This window comes from Anser anser, assembly GCF_964211835.1.
Source record: "Anser anser genome assembly, chromosome: 1".
In the NCBI taxonomy this organism is placed as follows: Eukaryota; Metazoa; Chordata; class Aves; order Anseriformes; family Anatidae; genus Anser; species Anser anser.
In genome coordinates this window covers 147,753,024-147,769,024 of record NC_139720.1, presented here as the reverse complement: position 1 = coordinate 147,769,024, position 16,001 = coordinate 147,753,024, and the positions used below count along the sequence as shown (strand labels likewise).

General features: G+C 40.8%; 1 protein-coding gene across 3 annotated transcripts in view; it reads left to right on the top strand.

Moving 5' to 3' along the window:
• Positions 1-16,001, top strand: part of TMEM255B (transmembrane protein 255B) — a 71,849-nt gene that overhangs the window by 36,686 nt on the left and 19,162 nt on the right. The gene's annotated exons all lie outside the window — the stretch shown is intronic.

Below are 16,001 nucleotides of genomic sequence, written 5' to 3'. Positions count from 1 at the left end.
ACAAATAAGAAACTGGGAAAGTGATGGAAAGTGAAAAGTTGGGAAAACTGGTACAGAAAAAGGATAAAATGGAAAATCTTTATCCATAGAATTATCCTGCCCGAGATCAGTGGGGATTTGCTGATCTTCACTGGAAACAAACAAACAAACAAATAAACAAAAACACACAAATTATTGGTTTATTTTTGGACATCTGGGGAGTTTTTCATTCTTGCTTCAGACTTGTCTGGAAATGGTGGAGAAATTAGACCACCTGCAGGTTTTTGATGGTGTAGGATAAGGAATTCTGTTAACAGTAGCTATTCCAAAAGAGGCAAGGCCTCAATTTTAGAGCCTCTAGGATAAAAAAGTGTGTTGCAGTGGCTTTGAAATTGTATACTGTAAATACACGTGATAAGTAATCTTGTCTAGCTGAAGCATTTTGATGTGACTGCACGTATATAGAGGAGAGGCTGCTAGGTGCCTCAGGAATGACATCACTCATTTCAAGCAAAGGTTCAAATTCCAGTCTTGCCTAGAAGCAGAGACAACACATTGGATTTTGATTTACAATAGCAGATTCTCACAAGCTGTTCTCAACACTTGAAACGTGCAAGAATTGGAACAGAAAAAGAGGTAGGCTCCAGTCCTGGGCTCACTTCTTGCACTCTTTCTGACTTTATGTGCCAGCAGTACTTTTATCATAGGGGTCATTCTCTTCCACTGAAGTTAACAAAACTCATGGAGATATTCAAGGGATACACGTATAAGGAAGGTTGAGGGTGCTGTGAAAAGGCAGAATTGCTTGTCTGTCATGAGATCTAAAATGGACATCAAACCACGCAGTGCTAAACTATCCCTTAGATTCCTCTCCCCTTCTGCAAAACCACTTCAGTTGTCTCATTTTTTCATTTCATTTTTGGCTGATCTGGCTTCTTCCTCTTAATAGGGGTGGTTTAAGGAATTAGTTAAAACGGAACATACCAAGACAACTAAGCCCCAGGCCTGCAGCTGAACCAGAGGAGGCTAAAATACATAGTCCTCGTGGGATCTTTACCCAAATGATTTAAGTGTAGCTTAAATCAGTGGACTGCTGAAGCATATCAGCTGAGTAATTACATATAGATTTGGGGGTTTAGAAACTAAATTTGAGATATTTATCTTCTCCTTACGCATGTTAACTCAGATTACTATTTAGTAAGACTGGCATTGTGTAAACTCACTTTCTAGGAAGCTTAGAGACCTGAGAATGGGAAAATGGAGTCTTTCATCTGGGTGATGCTAACGTGAATTGACCTCTTGTTGGCAGAGCTCAGAAGCTGCCATACTAAGTGACAGCAATATGACAGCCCCCATCCAATGAATAAATAACTATGTTATAAAGTGCAGGCCCAGCCAGCCCCAGCAAAATGTAGTGTTTGACTAATGTGGATTTCAGTTCCTTCAGCTTGCCCAAAGGATTTAGATCAGGGCTATTTTGCACTGTAACTCCCAGTTCTGGCTGAAACACTGCAAGTACAACCCTTTTTCCCCTGGGGGCACTGCCTGCCCTTCTGGAGCCAGGCAGCCTCCATCCCTCTGCTTTGAATTTGTTGGCAGTCACAGAGTGATGGTCCTGATGTCTACACACACCCGTATGGTTCAGAACATGAGCTGCCTGGGACTGCTGAGTTCCAGCTGTGGGGTTTGGACACATACACGTTGCCGCTGGCCAATATGTTCTCTCTGCTTTCTGCACTACAGCCACGTCCCCATGTCAGGGAGATGGGCATTGCTATTTTCTCACGGAAAGCATGTGTAAAATACTGTTACGTGGTATTTTATGGCTTTAGACTGAATCACCATGGCCATGGAGGACAATGGGTGGCAGTGAGACTAGATTACCTGGCTGCAACATCAGCATATTTAGTGTTTTATGGATTATCGAGTACTGCAGCTCAGGTTAGCTGTCAGAGGTCAAAAAAAATGTGAGATTTTAAGTAAGCTGGCTGTCAAAAAGATGCACCCACCTCCCCCTGCTTTCATGTTTCTGTCTCCCCTCTTGTACTAAAACTTAGGAGCCTGCCTGATGGGAAGACTCACGATGTGTTTTTGTCCTGCTAGGTTGGTTCATTTGGATGGGCCCTCCATTCAGTTTCTCAGGCAGACCCACTGCAATCAGTGTCAACCCAAGGCAAGGGTTGGAAGGCATAGCTGAGAATGGAGGGAGGACAGGACCAGGTCTTCTGGCTGTAGTGTTCATTTGGTTCAGCTTAAATCCAGCGTAGAACCAAGGTGGAAGCAGTGAATCCAGTGGTGACTGAAAATCAAACATTGTGAGTTCTCTGCTCAGGACATTAGTTAGTCAAAGAAGTACAGTCTGAAATTACATAAAGATCCGATGATTTCTGCTTTTTTGAGTTCAAGAAGCGTTTGGACAGCACTCTCAGAAATACGGTTTGATTTTTGGGTGGTCCTGTGTGGAGCCAGGAGCTGGACTCAGTGGTCCTTGTGGATCCCTTCCAGCTCATGAGATTCCGTGATTCTAAATCAGAAGCCCAGACAGGGATGCCCACGCAGCACTAAGCTACTGGTTCCTTGCTGCTTCCCGACAGAAGAGGCTGATGCTGCATGTGTGCACTCAAGAATTGATGGCACCATCTGGTGGTTGTACATACAATGGCCAAGAATGTCAGTCTTTTCCCCATCTTTGAAGTTTCTTGTGCAGATTACAGAAACTCAGTTGGCTTGCAACACGTCTTACCTTCATGCCTACCCCAATGCCTTGCACACTTCAAGCCAGGCTCTGCAGATCTCTTAAAAAGCCATCTGAAAATGTTCTGAACAACTCTGTTGACCCTTCATTTAAAGAAAAAACAAATAGCTGTATTTCATGTCTAATTAAGTTGTTACCTTGACAACTGGCAGTAGAAAGCTCAGCTCAAAGAGTAAGTAATTTCTTATCGCAATTACGTTAGCTAGCTTCTCTGGAGAAGAACACTAAATGCATTTTACTTTCTCCATGCTGCTACATGAGGCAAAATTACAGCTAATTACTTTTAATTCCATTTCCATCCTGTATGACTCATTAATATAATAGCATGGCATAGCGTATACCATAAAGGTGTGGGTTTTTTTATAGTGGAGTGAGCTCTGATAATTTCTAACTGGAAACCAGCACTAGTTCGGTACTGATGTTTACATTGGTGGTTCACCAAGATAAAAAATATTTTATTGATTAACTTCTTAAATACAAAGTGCTTAAGTTTGTATTCTGTGCATTTTGAAGACAATGGTCAACTACTGCACAGTATTAACTACTAGTATTAGGCCTTGCATCTGACATTGAGATGGGAAGCACTGACTGTGTTCCTGTAGTACCAATTAATTATAAAGGGAAATTTATTCTTTTTTATGGACTTAAGTTAAAGATTGGAGCAAAGGAGGACTCTTGCAGCCAGCTTGAGCCATTATTCGAAGACTTCCCTTTTGTACTGCAAGATGACCACATTGACATAACAGTTATGTTCATGCATCCAAATGTGATTGAATGTGCTTTAAATCAAAGGACAAATACTCTTCACAATTCAGATGGTAGAGCTCCTCATGCTGGATAGGTCTCCAGCCTAATTTGAAGAGCCCTGGCATGAGTTACAGGTATCTACAGTTGTCAGGTACTTCCAGCCATATCAGAGCCTGGAATCTCTACATTGCCATCTGCTCTGGCACACACTCAACAAGCAAAATCAGTTCCTTTAAGGTAAAGATCTCCCCCACAGCAACCACAGTTACATAACCTACTCTTGTAGGTTAGTGTGTCAGAAGAACTTTCCTGGGAAAGGAGGGCTTTTGGGATGCCTTTTTGCTTAGCAAATATTTTCAGTCAACACACAATGATCAAGGTAAAGAAAAAGAACATCTAGCCCTAGGATGCAGCCACGGGAAAAGTGGAAAGCAGTAGGTCTAAGGAAGGATTAAACATCAATTTGGTAAAGAATCTAAATGGAAAGTCATCTCCCAGGGAGGTGTTGTACCTAACTGATCTAACATAACCCATGAGTTAGTGGACACTAATGCCCACTAGCAAGAGGAAGCTGAGTTACCTACAAAGACAGGTATTTTGTAAGGTATTAGTGGCCATGTCTGTGGAATAAATCGAAGCATCAAAACTCTGTCTAATGGCTCGCTGCCACTGCAGTTCTGTTTCAGACCACCCCCACAAGCTCTCTTGAAAACAAATCTGCTCTAGAGAGGTAACGCTAAGCTGCATGGGTGTGAGCAGTGTGGATGGGGCTGTTTGAACTCAGGACTTAAAATCAGTCCCTGGATTTTATTTGGCAATATAAGTAGAGCCTGTGGGAGTATTGCTAGATTACTGACTTCAGCTCTTGTGTTTCTCTGTGTGTCACAAAAGGCATTATCAACTTGGAAGGAGTTCAGATTGATCTTGGCCTCTATATGGTATCTACATAATCAAAGGTTATCTGATAACAGAGGGCTCTTTAGTCTCGCACAAAAAGCACAGTTAAGTGCATTGAGTTGAAGTCAGTGTTAAACAGATCGAAACCATGAAGTAGACACTGGTTTGATGGTAGTAAACTATGGAAACAGCTTTGTCAAGAGTATGAATATTTCTCCATCAATGATGTCTTTAAATCCCAAGTTTCTTTCTACATGATCTCGTAAAATTTATCCAGAAGTTATGAACTTGATGCAGATATCTTGGGGCAAAATTACTCTTTCAGAAGGTCATTCTAGAGCAGGGTCTTAAAAGAAGGGTCCTGTGGAGTATTTTTATGGTCAGGTAAAAACTCTCTTGTTGCCAGGACCTGTTCCTTGATGGAAGATATTTCAGGGTTCACAGATTAAAAACAGTTGAAAACACCGGTCAAAATTTCTGATTCAGGTTTTCTGGATTTCAAATCTGCAAAGGAAACATAATCTTTGACATGACCATAACTGAACTAATATCTCTACTAAAATCACCATTCCTCAGGAGTCAGATAACACACAAGACAACCCAGTGAGGAGTATATTGGATGCATACAAGGGCTTGTCAGCCAAACTGTGATCCAGCTCATGTTTTCTAGGCTAGAACACAGAGAGCTTACACTGTATAAGGGACAGGGGAAGGCTTCAGGGTATTTTTCTCAAGAATCTGCAGTCTGATGTTCCTCTGTTTTTTGCCAGGTAAGTACTATGCATACAGCCTGAATATATTGATATTACAGAGGAGCTGGTACGGTACTTTAATTTGGTTGCCAGATATTTTTCAGTAAGAAATATAATTGCAACCCTTTCTTTGGAGAACTCCCTCTAGTTTGCAGGGCCTCTCATATTGGCAGGGACAAAGCCCTCTGGTTATACAGCTCTTTTTTCTTTTTTCCCTGAAATTCTTTTCAAGTTTAGCTGAGTTGCAAATTCTTAAGAATCACATTTTCTTCCCTGCTGTGACTTGTTTTCCTGAGGGAGAACAGTTGGTTGGCATTGTGTCAACCACATACAAATGTCTGAACCATTAGCCAGCACATACATTGTGTTTGGATGCCAAAGAGCAATTCTCCTGTCAATGGGATGGAAACAGAGAGATTCCTGGTTCCTTTCCTAACAGTCTCTATAGATCTACAGTGTGGTCTCCTCCTTCTTTTCTGCAGCCCCAGGACAGGACCAGAGAGCATGCTGCCTCAGGCCTCCCAGCTCTTCATCTGCACCACAGTACAGGACAAAAGCCTTCACTATTGAGGAAAACAAGGACTAGTCCAGCTTCTTCTAGCCCACAGGGGACACAAACCTTGCTTCACTGCTTCCCCTCCTTGAGATCTAACAGCCCACATTGAGATTCCCCATTAATGTCGTTAGTTTGGTCATTCCAGCTGCAGTAAACCAGCTTTGTGGCAAACATTCCTTGAAGGTACAGTAAAGAACATCTTATACAGTTGCAATAGTGAGGGAGAAAGACTGCTCTTTCTCTGGAGTTTGTACTCTGCGAAAATATTAAGGAAATGACACACACATTTTGAGTATGTGAAAGCAAATGGTTAAGTGTCAGTTCCATTTAATTACATGATCCTGTCTCAAAGTGAGCACAATGTCAGTGCACAACACGGCAGAATTTTCAGTGAGCTGGGACAAGAGCAAATCTGTTACTTTTCATTTCTTTGGTTTGAAAATTAAATCTTTTTTTTTTATCTTTTTTATTTTTGTTTCAATGTAGTTAGGTGCAAACTCCACTGATTGTATTTTAAATCAACTCTAAAGATATGGAGGGAGATTCTTACACAAATAATTATACAGTAAGTATAGGGGGAAGTGAGCAGGATTTGATCCATGTTTAAAATGAGCCTTGTATTCTTGTTTCCATAGATCATATTCTTTTGCATCTGTAAAGTGCTCTTTGTCTCCTAGACATCCAAAATTCAATTCTGTGTGGAATTTGTTTAGTAATGTAGAATCAACAGCTTGAATCAAGGGAGATTTACTGTCTACTTCCATCTTTAACCTTCCTTATAAAACAGTAGCCATGCTGGAATTTATGCAAAGCATACAAAGCAGGTTAATTACAATTCAGTCCTACGAAAGGTGGTGCCTGGGGCAAAGGGCTTGCAATCTGCTCTGAAAAGCATCATCTACTTCCCTCTTATGGGCTGCAAGCAGAAGAGAATTCCCTTCATTGTTTCCTATTCTCAAAAATGTCTCTAGACTATCAGCAGATGTTTCTATTCCAAGGAAAAGGGAAAAAAAAAAAGTAGAGCTGCTACAAAGATACATAGCGGGGAGAGGTAGTAACCACCTGCAGAGTTCAGACTGGAAATTGGCATACTTGGCATTTTTTTCCAGTCATTTATCAAAAGAAGACCAGTGCTTTGAGTTGCTCTGTGCAGAAACTAGTGGAGTGAACAAAGTAAAATGTGCCGTTTATTCACATTGATCTGAATTAGCAAAGCAAAGCATGTAGAAGTCCTTAAATTCTACCAGAGTAAAAATTTAGGGTATTTAAGTGTATGCTGCATTTTGCCCTTGCAATAGGTTTCAAAAGGCCAGAGGTTTCATTTGTTTCATTTTTAAGAAGAAACCATGATTAGTATGAATAATAATATCATGCAGCAGAAATTTTTCTCTGTGGGTGGATGATTGTCCAGCTGCAAATAGTGTCGATAACTAGGTTTCCAGGTATTCTGTAGTTTTGATCTGTCACACCAAGGTTGTGAGTTATGAAAGTTCACACTTCTAATACATTTATTTAGTCTTTGATGAGAAATTCAAGTTTGAAAAAATATGCTTATCTATATGCGTATGATGCTTTAAAACTATCGTAGTTCTAAAAAAATTTTACAGAACCTGCCTCAAATCTCCTTGTGTGTATGTCCCCGTGCAGTTCTCTCCATGCTCTCATTTACCAGTATAGCCAGCAGGATTTTTTTTCCTCTGGAGCACTGAGCACCATATATTTGAACATCTCAGATCTTCTGAAGCACATGCAAGCTTCAAAATGACAAGCCCATGGAGATAGGCTCATTGTGCCTGAACAATCAGGGTATGCATGAATCATTTCACACTAATTGTTTAGACCATCTTGATTTTGTAACTTCTGTCTTTCCATTCCTCCTGGGGCTTCTTGCATGGACTTTTTACTCTCTTATATTTTGGGGCCTGGTTCTGCAGTCCCATCCATTTGGATGGACCCTTTCAGTCTGACCCCTTGTGTGCTGTGATGAGTGCCAGCAGGGGGACTTCCTTTTACAGAGATGAGAGGGAGCTTTGATGGCAAATTGTTGGGCATAAACACCTACTATGCTTGTGTTTTCTGCTCAGTACCTAGCAGAGAAAAAAAAATCAGACACAAATTTGCTATTACATTGCTTAAATTATAATGGGGTTATTTAGAGGTCCCTATCAGTAGTGTGCCATGCCCTGAAAATTGAAAGCAACAGTGTTCCTATGCAACATTGATGAAGCCTCAAACATTTTATTGGAATATGTATATATTCAATATATACACTGCCTAACTAGTGCATTTAATGCAGCTTCTTTTCCTTTTCTTTAAAGTAAAATAAATCCAAAAGAGCATTATAAATGTAAAAAAAACCTACATTTTGGTCGGCAAGATAGTATTTGTGCAAAGGTTAGTGCCTTGCAAAATGCCATTTCCTGCAGTAGTATACCTAAAGATTCATGTATTTGTTATATATTCTAAAAGCTTTAAAGCAAAGTGGAGGCGATGAGTTGTATTTCATATATCTGAGTTACGTTACCAGAAGCAGAATAAACAGCCCTTGCATTCTTGTGGAAAAGTTAATTACTTTTATGACACAACATCATTTTAATCAAGACAGAACAATCAGTTCACATTACAAACCCTATAATTGAGGTAATGTAATCAATGTAAGTAATCAGCTATAACAAGTAATTAAATATCTAACCGCATCAAGCAATAACTAAAATTACAGCTTTGAATAATATCAGCTAATTGCGTCATTAGAAACTTGTGTGAAAGCCATTGGTAAATCTAAGTTTTTAACTATGCAAAGTAGCTCTTGCAGGTATCATTGGAAGGTCTACAGCCTCATCCTGAGACACATTAGATAGTAAAACACGACTAAAGAAAAGCAGCCGTCTTCTAGTGTCAGGCTTTGATTTATCACAGTTCTGATGTAGTAAGGTAGGAGTTGTCTTCCTCCTTGGAGTCTTGTGTGGCCCCAGCTCTCCAGCACAGCCAGAGGAACCACCTGTGATGACGTACGGGTTTGCAACACAGCAGAGCTCAGGTGAATAGGCAAGGCATCACTCAGCAGCTCTGCACACACCTCTTTTCTGCCTGCTGCCGCGGACGTGCATCAGCACCCGAGCTGCTGAACCTCCAAGGTGGTGTGCAGGGATGTCAGCTCTTGCTTCTTTTACGTGTCTTGTGTATGCTTGTGAAGACCAATGGGCCTCTCCTCCTGCATTCATGCGAGGCAGAGTTTAGGCAAAAATCACTGAAACAACAAAAACAAAAACCTATTTGGAGAGGATTTAACCCCTTCTAACAGAACTGTATCCGTATGGAACAGACCTGTCTGTGCACATCATGTAGCAGTGGATCAGCTCCAGCATCTGAAGACTATTTATTCAACTGCAGCAGTACTACCAGCCCAGAAACTTTCCCAAATAAAGGACAGTGCAACTGAGGCTACCAGTAGAAAATGTTTAAAGTGGAACAAAAATCACTGAGGAAATACAAAGTGAGATAGATCCACGTATGTGTTTTCAACCATGTATGTGCATTTTTCAACCATGACAGTATATAGGTATTCTGAATGCTCGCTGGCTTGAAAGAGATGAATGTGAATATCTAGCGCTCCTCGGCACTAAGAGAATTCTGTAGCATCTGGTCTTTCAAATTATATAGAAATCCTAAAAAGAGCCCCTGGAAAGCACAGCATGAAATAAATCTGGTTTGTGAGAGTAAAGAAGTGTTTAAGCCATGCCAGCTGCTTTTCCTATTTTCAGCACTGGAGTTGGATTATTTCTGAATTGCAGACGAGACAGGCAAGGACCCTAGACTGGAGCCCAGCATTTCTGGAAGAAGTTTAGCTCCTAAGCTAAGTTCATGCAAGGCAGACAGAGAAGCACAAGACAGAGTAAGTGCAGTCTGGTGACTGCAGAGGTCAGTGCAGAGGTGAGTGCAGTCTACAGTGAAGCTCACAGCATTGCCATCGTGGTGTGACATCACCTGAAGTATTTAAAAATGACTGCCTCCACAGCCTTTAAACAAAACTGGCAATGTATCGTTTGCACCAGGAGATCACAAATGTCTTGTTACAGTAGTGGTGCAGTCTAGACAGAAGGAAAAACTTGTGCTCCTGATGCTCCCATCCATTGCAGCCCTTGGGCAGTAGCATAACCTCAGGGCTAGGCTGGTGCACAGAAGTCGGTCTGTGGGAGTCCAGAAACAGTTGGCTCTTTGTCTCTTTGTGCTCACCCTTCCAAATCCCAGCCAGTATGCCCTGGATACTCCTTGACAGCCTGGGACTTTCTATGTTGTTAGTTAAGGCGATGCTCCCAAGAGGACAAAACAGAGAAGAAAAAGTAGGAAGCAAACACTGATATCACAGGGGAGGAAAACTGCTGAAATGCAGAAATGGCAAGATTTGGAGTCCCACTTGATGAAGTAAAATTACACTGACATTTGGATTCAAAAGCTGATGATGAGCTTGGTGGCAGTGAAAAACAAAAACTGCTAATAATTCTAGGAGAGACTCACAACGCATAGTCAAAATACGAAGCAGGTAGGAAATATAGAATTCAATTTTTTCCCGTAACTGGTTGTACTTCCCCAAAACCCAAACCAAAACCAAACAAACAAGATTTTTTTTTTTTTACAGTTGCTGTCTTTTAGACATCTCTCCATAGTGTTCAAAGCTTTGTTTTATACCATGTGGATTTCCTTTCAGGGTTCTAGTTTTTAAAAACCTGGGGGGTTGTACAGTCATGGCATTCCAAATTGCTGTCAGCCACTTGCTTACAGCCAATTTATTATGGGTTTTGATTTTTTTAGTGAATGCAAGAGAGATGGAGAGGCTGTGGCTGATTCAAGTACCAGCCCCCCTTAGCATCCCCAGCACTGACGGACATGTTTTTTTATCCCATTGCAGCAAAGACCTGAAGCCGCAGCCTGGCACTCCTATAAGAGCATTCCCTGACACTGAAGGGTGAGAAGAGAAGCCCACAAAGCCCCGTGGGGATGATGGGCAGCCCTTCCAAGGGGGCACATTTTCCATCCTGCACAGTGGCTTCTGCAGTTGGGCTCCCTTCTTTTCCCAACTGCTCTCTGAAGTGAAAAGGTTATGAAAGTAATGCTGTTACTTACACAAATAGATTTCAGTGCAGCATGTGAGGAGTACTCTTTTAATAATTATCTGTAAACTACGTGTACAGAAGTTTAACATCTTGTGAATTATGGGTAAGACATTTTGTTGGTCTACCAGGAGGTTAGAGATACTTTACCAGGCAGAAGAGAGGATACAGGTCTATAAGAAGCTAACCGGTTTAAAGTGGTTATTGTAATTAGTTAGTTTTCCACCAGCTTATGTGGATTCAATATTTGGAATTGGAGAGTCTGGTGGGGAGAGGGTTATTATTTCTGCCCTTTTCTTAAAATTGTGAAATTATGCAAGATAAATGGTTTTCTGAAAGCCTCTTCTGCTTCAGAAACTGGAAACTGAAAAATGAATTGCATACTTAGCTACCAATGAGTAAAAGCTGAAAACAACAGTGAAAAAAAACCTTGCTTCTTATTTCAGGAGGTATAATTGTGTGCATCGTGTGGGAGTTGCAAGGCTCAGGAGCACATATATGATGTTTTGTTTCTTGTGGATGATACCCTCTCGCTGTCGTATTGAGGATACTGACCTGTGCCTTATACTCTGATGTTCCTTAATGTCCACCTTGTCACAACCTGTATGAAAGCTATTCATAATGTTTAAAAAATATGCAAAAAAAATCTTTTGTTCATGACTGAAAGCACAAAGGTACTTATACTGATCATTCATGGGAATCCTTGGTATCTCCTAGCCATGGTCCTTCTCAGAAGACACCCATCTCGTTGGGAATGTTGTTGAAAGACTGAGAAATAATTGTACAGTCACTGTGAGGTGGACAGATACTTATGCTGCATCTTGCTCTCCAGAAAAGCATAAGGGCTGGTTGCTAGTAACATCTGTTTGTTCATATTTGCATGTCTGCTTCCATAAAGCTTGCAGAGAGCCTGATCCTGAAGGGAGTGATAATCTCCAGAACACCCAGCTGCTGGCACAGGGCTGAGCTGGCACTGAAGAACTGCATTTCGGTTTGCTTTTAGGATAAAACTTGAAAAATCTTGGCAGCTCCCTCTCCTGTTCGCTGCTAGCCATGCTGTAGATGAAAAGGACCTGCAAAAAAATGTATTAGGAACAAATAGAAAATAAGAAACTTCTTGTTAATGAACCACTAAAAACCTCAGTCTGATTTTGGACTCATCAGTTTTCTTCGTATTAGTCTTTCAAATGTGCCTGGGAGGATTTTGTGGTCCCCAAGCCAACTGGTGTGGTAAAGCCCACGTCCTTACTGTTAAAGTCTCTTAGAGTCACAAACAGCATGGCAATGTCCAAATTGCTCATTGGGAATGGTTCTTGGCCCACCAAACCAGGCCCAGAAAATTGTTTTGGAAGAGTGATAGCTTGCCTAAGCCAAAGCTATCACAGGCCCAATTCTAGCAAGTTTTTGGGCTACATGATCAAGTTTCAGGCCTGGGAACAGCCCCTGGCAATGATTAATCTACTCTTCTATCAATGTAGCCATGGAAGCTAAGACTAAATAAATACTGTAATTGGAAAAAAACAGTCCTCACTATGTCATTATTTCAGCGAATTCTTAGCAAGATTATATTTTGTGTATGTAAAGTATGGCATAAATTTCAGTCGATCCAATTTGTGCTATATCTCCCTTTTCAGAAAGTGGTTTTAAGCATAAGGGAGGTGGAATTTGCCTTACGTTATCCAAAATATGTGTGTTCTCCAAGGAAACAAAAACTGGAATAGAAAAATCTACTTTCCATACCTCAGTTAAAAGCCACACAACCTCTCCCCAAAAGACATTTTATCCAGTCCACCAAAGATGCTGTTCATAGAGTACTTTCCTTACACAAATAATGTATTGCAATGCTCCCACCATCAGAATTTTTTTTTTTATTGTATGCTCTTAAAAGAAGGCAACCAACACAAACAAACCCCTCTATATTTGGACCTAATCTTCTCTTTCTTGGCCTAAAGCCTTCCTTCTTATCTGTCTGTTTATCACTCCCAGGTTCTACTGTACATGCAAGCAAGAATGGAAATAAAAAACATGCAAAAATATCAGGGAGAGCTACAGTTTCCTCCATAGGGTTCAAGACTGAGCAATTCTGATTTGCCTGTAATTAAAGGGAATTACTGGGTGTCCAGATTTCTTTTGATAACTCTGAAAATAGCAGCTGTAGGCCTCGTAGGAGCCATGACAGTCAAATTCCAGAAGCGTGTGGGTGTTCTTCAGTAGCCTGATTTTAATACAGCACTGAAGCCAAATCCTGTTTCTGCTGATTTCAGCAGCAAGCCTTCTTTTTATTTCAGTGCATCAAGCTTTCACAGAGTGCCACAAGTTCAAAATTATTTCCCAGCACAGTCTATTACATGACCATATTTTACCAGGAACTTCCTTAAACACTGTTTTGAGATAGAGCTGTGCAATACTTCCCACTAATATTAATTTATTAATGCATAATTAATAACACATTCCCCTTCTCTGCTTCTTTGAGTAACTCTTTTTAACTGGAAATGGGCAGGCTGGAAAGATCTGCTAGTTAAAACTCTGCTGGAGTACATAGAAGCCAATCACCAGTAGGCTGGCCAAAGAGGAAGAAATCTGTACAGAAATGTAGCTGCAAGCTTGTGTTTGTTCGTTGATGTTTATACGAGTGGTAGTCATCTTTTCTGCTCTGTGTCTGCATATTCAGGTCTTTTTATATGCTAATGCCATCTTTACTTTATGTATGAGTGTGTATATATATATGTATATATAACAGGCAGGTATGGTCAAACTGCCATCAGTATAAGTTTAGAATATGTTGTTTAATTTACATTTATTTATTTATATATAATAATAAGTGGGGATATTAGAAAATATTGTTGCTGTATACTTTAAAGCCACTGTGAAAAGCAGATATATCTATATATGCACTTATATATATGTATAGCATAGAAAAGTAGTTCTGCCTCTACCAGTGTTGCTCTGAGCAGTAGAATCAAGTACTGGTGGCTATCCTATTTTCGTACACCGCCTGTAGTGAGCAATATAAAAGTACAAAGTATTTTATGAGCATCCCATATGAGCAGTCCCATCAAGAATACTTTCGTAGCTTTGAAACATGTCTCATTTGGCTCTTTTTTTAAAGAGGCCAATAAAATCCACTGGGTGCTAATGCAGCATGACGTGCTGTTGGATAATTTTTAAACACTTTTTAATGTCTGTGTGGTGTCTTATTCATGTAAGTGCTTTAGTAGTCAGACAAACTGAAGCACATCTGAGACATGGAAATCAAATTGAAGCTTTTAACAAGTCAGCCTTTCAGTATTCCCAGTGTGCCTGTGTTTAAAAGCTACATGCTTTAGGTGTTGAGTTCTGCGGGTGTCTGAATAAAGTCAATGTTATTTAACCTTTGTTATTTTTACACACTCATCATTCATTTATTTTGATTTGGGATCACCAGGCTGACTTCACATATGGATGCATTTAGAAGAACAGGATGGATGTAGAAAGCTGGCTATAGCAGCACAGCAGGCTTGCTTTTCACAATCAGGTGGATGAAGGAATGTACACGTCTGCTATGTCTGCATACAGATGTATTAACTGCATTCACAGTGGTTACCGCCAAGTCACAGCTCTGATCCCTTTGCTGCACAGCGCTATGAAGCAATAATGCCTCGTATGACTTAATCAATCACCTCTCTCTCCTGGAGGCAGTGCTGCTTCCAGCCACAAGCACACCCAGATAAAAACTGCGTTTGCCTTCTCCCTCAAAGACCAAACCAATAAAAGGACCAATTTCTTTTTTAAGAGGAAGGAAGTGTAAGGTGTGGGAAAGCTGTGTGAAAGCTGCTTCCTCGACTGCTGGTTCTCATCTCCCGCCCCTTTTGTTCTCAGTTTAAAGCTCTCCTCACCAGCTGACTAGACTGCAGGTAAAAATGTTGTTGCCCTGGTCGGTCACGTAGATCCTGATTCTTCCAAGCAACCCTTGGTTGTTGAAGATGGTTCCATGGCCATAAAAGTGAAATTCCTGGTGCCAACTCCAGATGCACAAGCAGTTGTTGACCCACTAGATCCATCCAGTTCTCCTCAAGCCATTCTCCTATCAGCAGGACCACCTGGGCCCCCATGCCCTTGACCATTTCCCCCTTCTAGGATTTTCCAGGATAAAACTGAAGCTTGTTGTTGTTGTGAATATGACAGACAGCAGTTTTTCATGAATTTGCTTCTTACAGTAGAAAAAGACATTTCTACTGCTCACTCTTCTCTCATTTCATCCCTGTTTCATCCCCATGCAATAGGTGAATCAGTGCTGGAGGATGGATGATACTCTATGAAAAAAAAAAAAAAAGGACAGCACAGCCTTTGGCTGATCCCATGCTTGCTGTGCTGACTGAGAAACTGCATCTTCTTAGACCTCCCAACCAGATCTGTCCCTAGAAGTCATGGCTAAAGCCTAATGCTTTCCCAGGCCTGTAGAAAAATGCTGTCCTAGTTCAAGACATGACATGCTGTTTGTGTGATACTTACTTTTTCTCTAGAGAAAAAAAAGAGTTAGTAATGCATTTTTTTCTTACACTTTTGTGATACGAATAAATATTTTGGATGCAGGAAGCTAACCTTTCCCTAACCCTTCATAGTTGGTGTCCAAACTTTCTTAGGTTTGCCAGAGTAATCAGAAAGGCAAACAAGTTGATGGATGACCTTTATTCATTGAACTGCCTGCATTCCTGCCTAGCTCTGGTTTTTTACTGATTATGTATTTTGGGTCAGCAGATTTGTGCAGTTCACACTTCATTATCTAACAAACATCGAATACTGAGAAGTGATCTTAAGTAGTGCAGCTCTTTCTGCAGTTCCTGGGTTAGTCCTGGGTGGGTCAAAAAGTTTTAAAGCCCATGCTGATGCAGTGAAAGTTAATCGACACAGATTTCTGCTAAAAACTGAAGTATTCCTTTGCATGAAAATCAGTGTAGAAAGAGGAAACAGCAGATAGTGGATTTCCATCTTTTCTCTTGGCACTGACTATTGGCAGTGGCATTTGAGTGCTTTGAAGGCATAGATCATGACTGAGGACTGTACAGGTGACAAAAACTTGAAAAAGACTTCTTCAACAACATAAGTTACTCCCACACTTTGCTTTGGGAGATACAGCTGATCACAGAGAACTCTTCAACCATCAAATGTTCCCTAGGCAAATGTGTGGTCCTGAATGTGTTGGCTGAGGCATGCACCCTCTAGCCTTC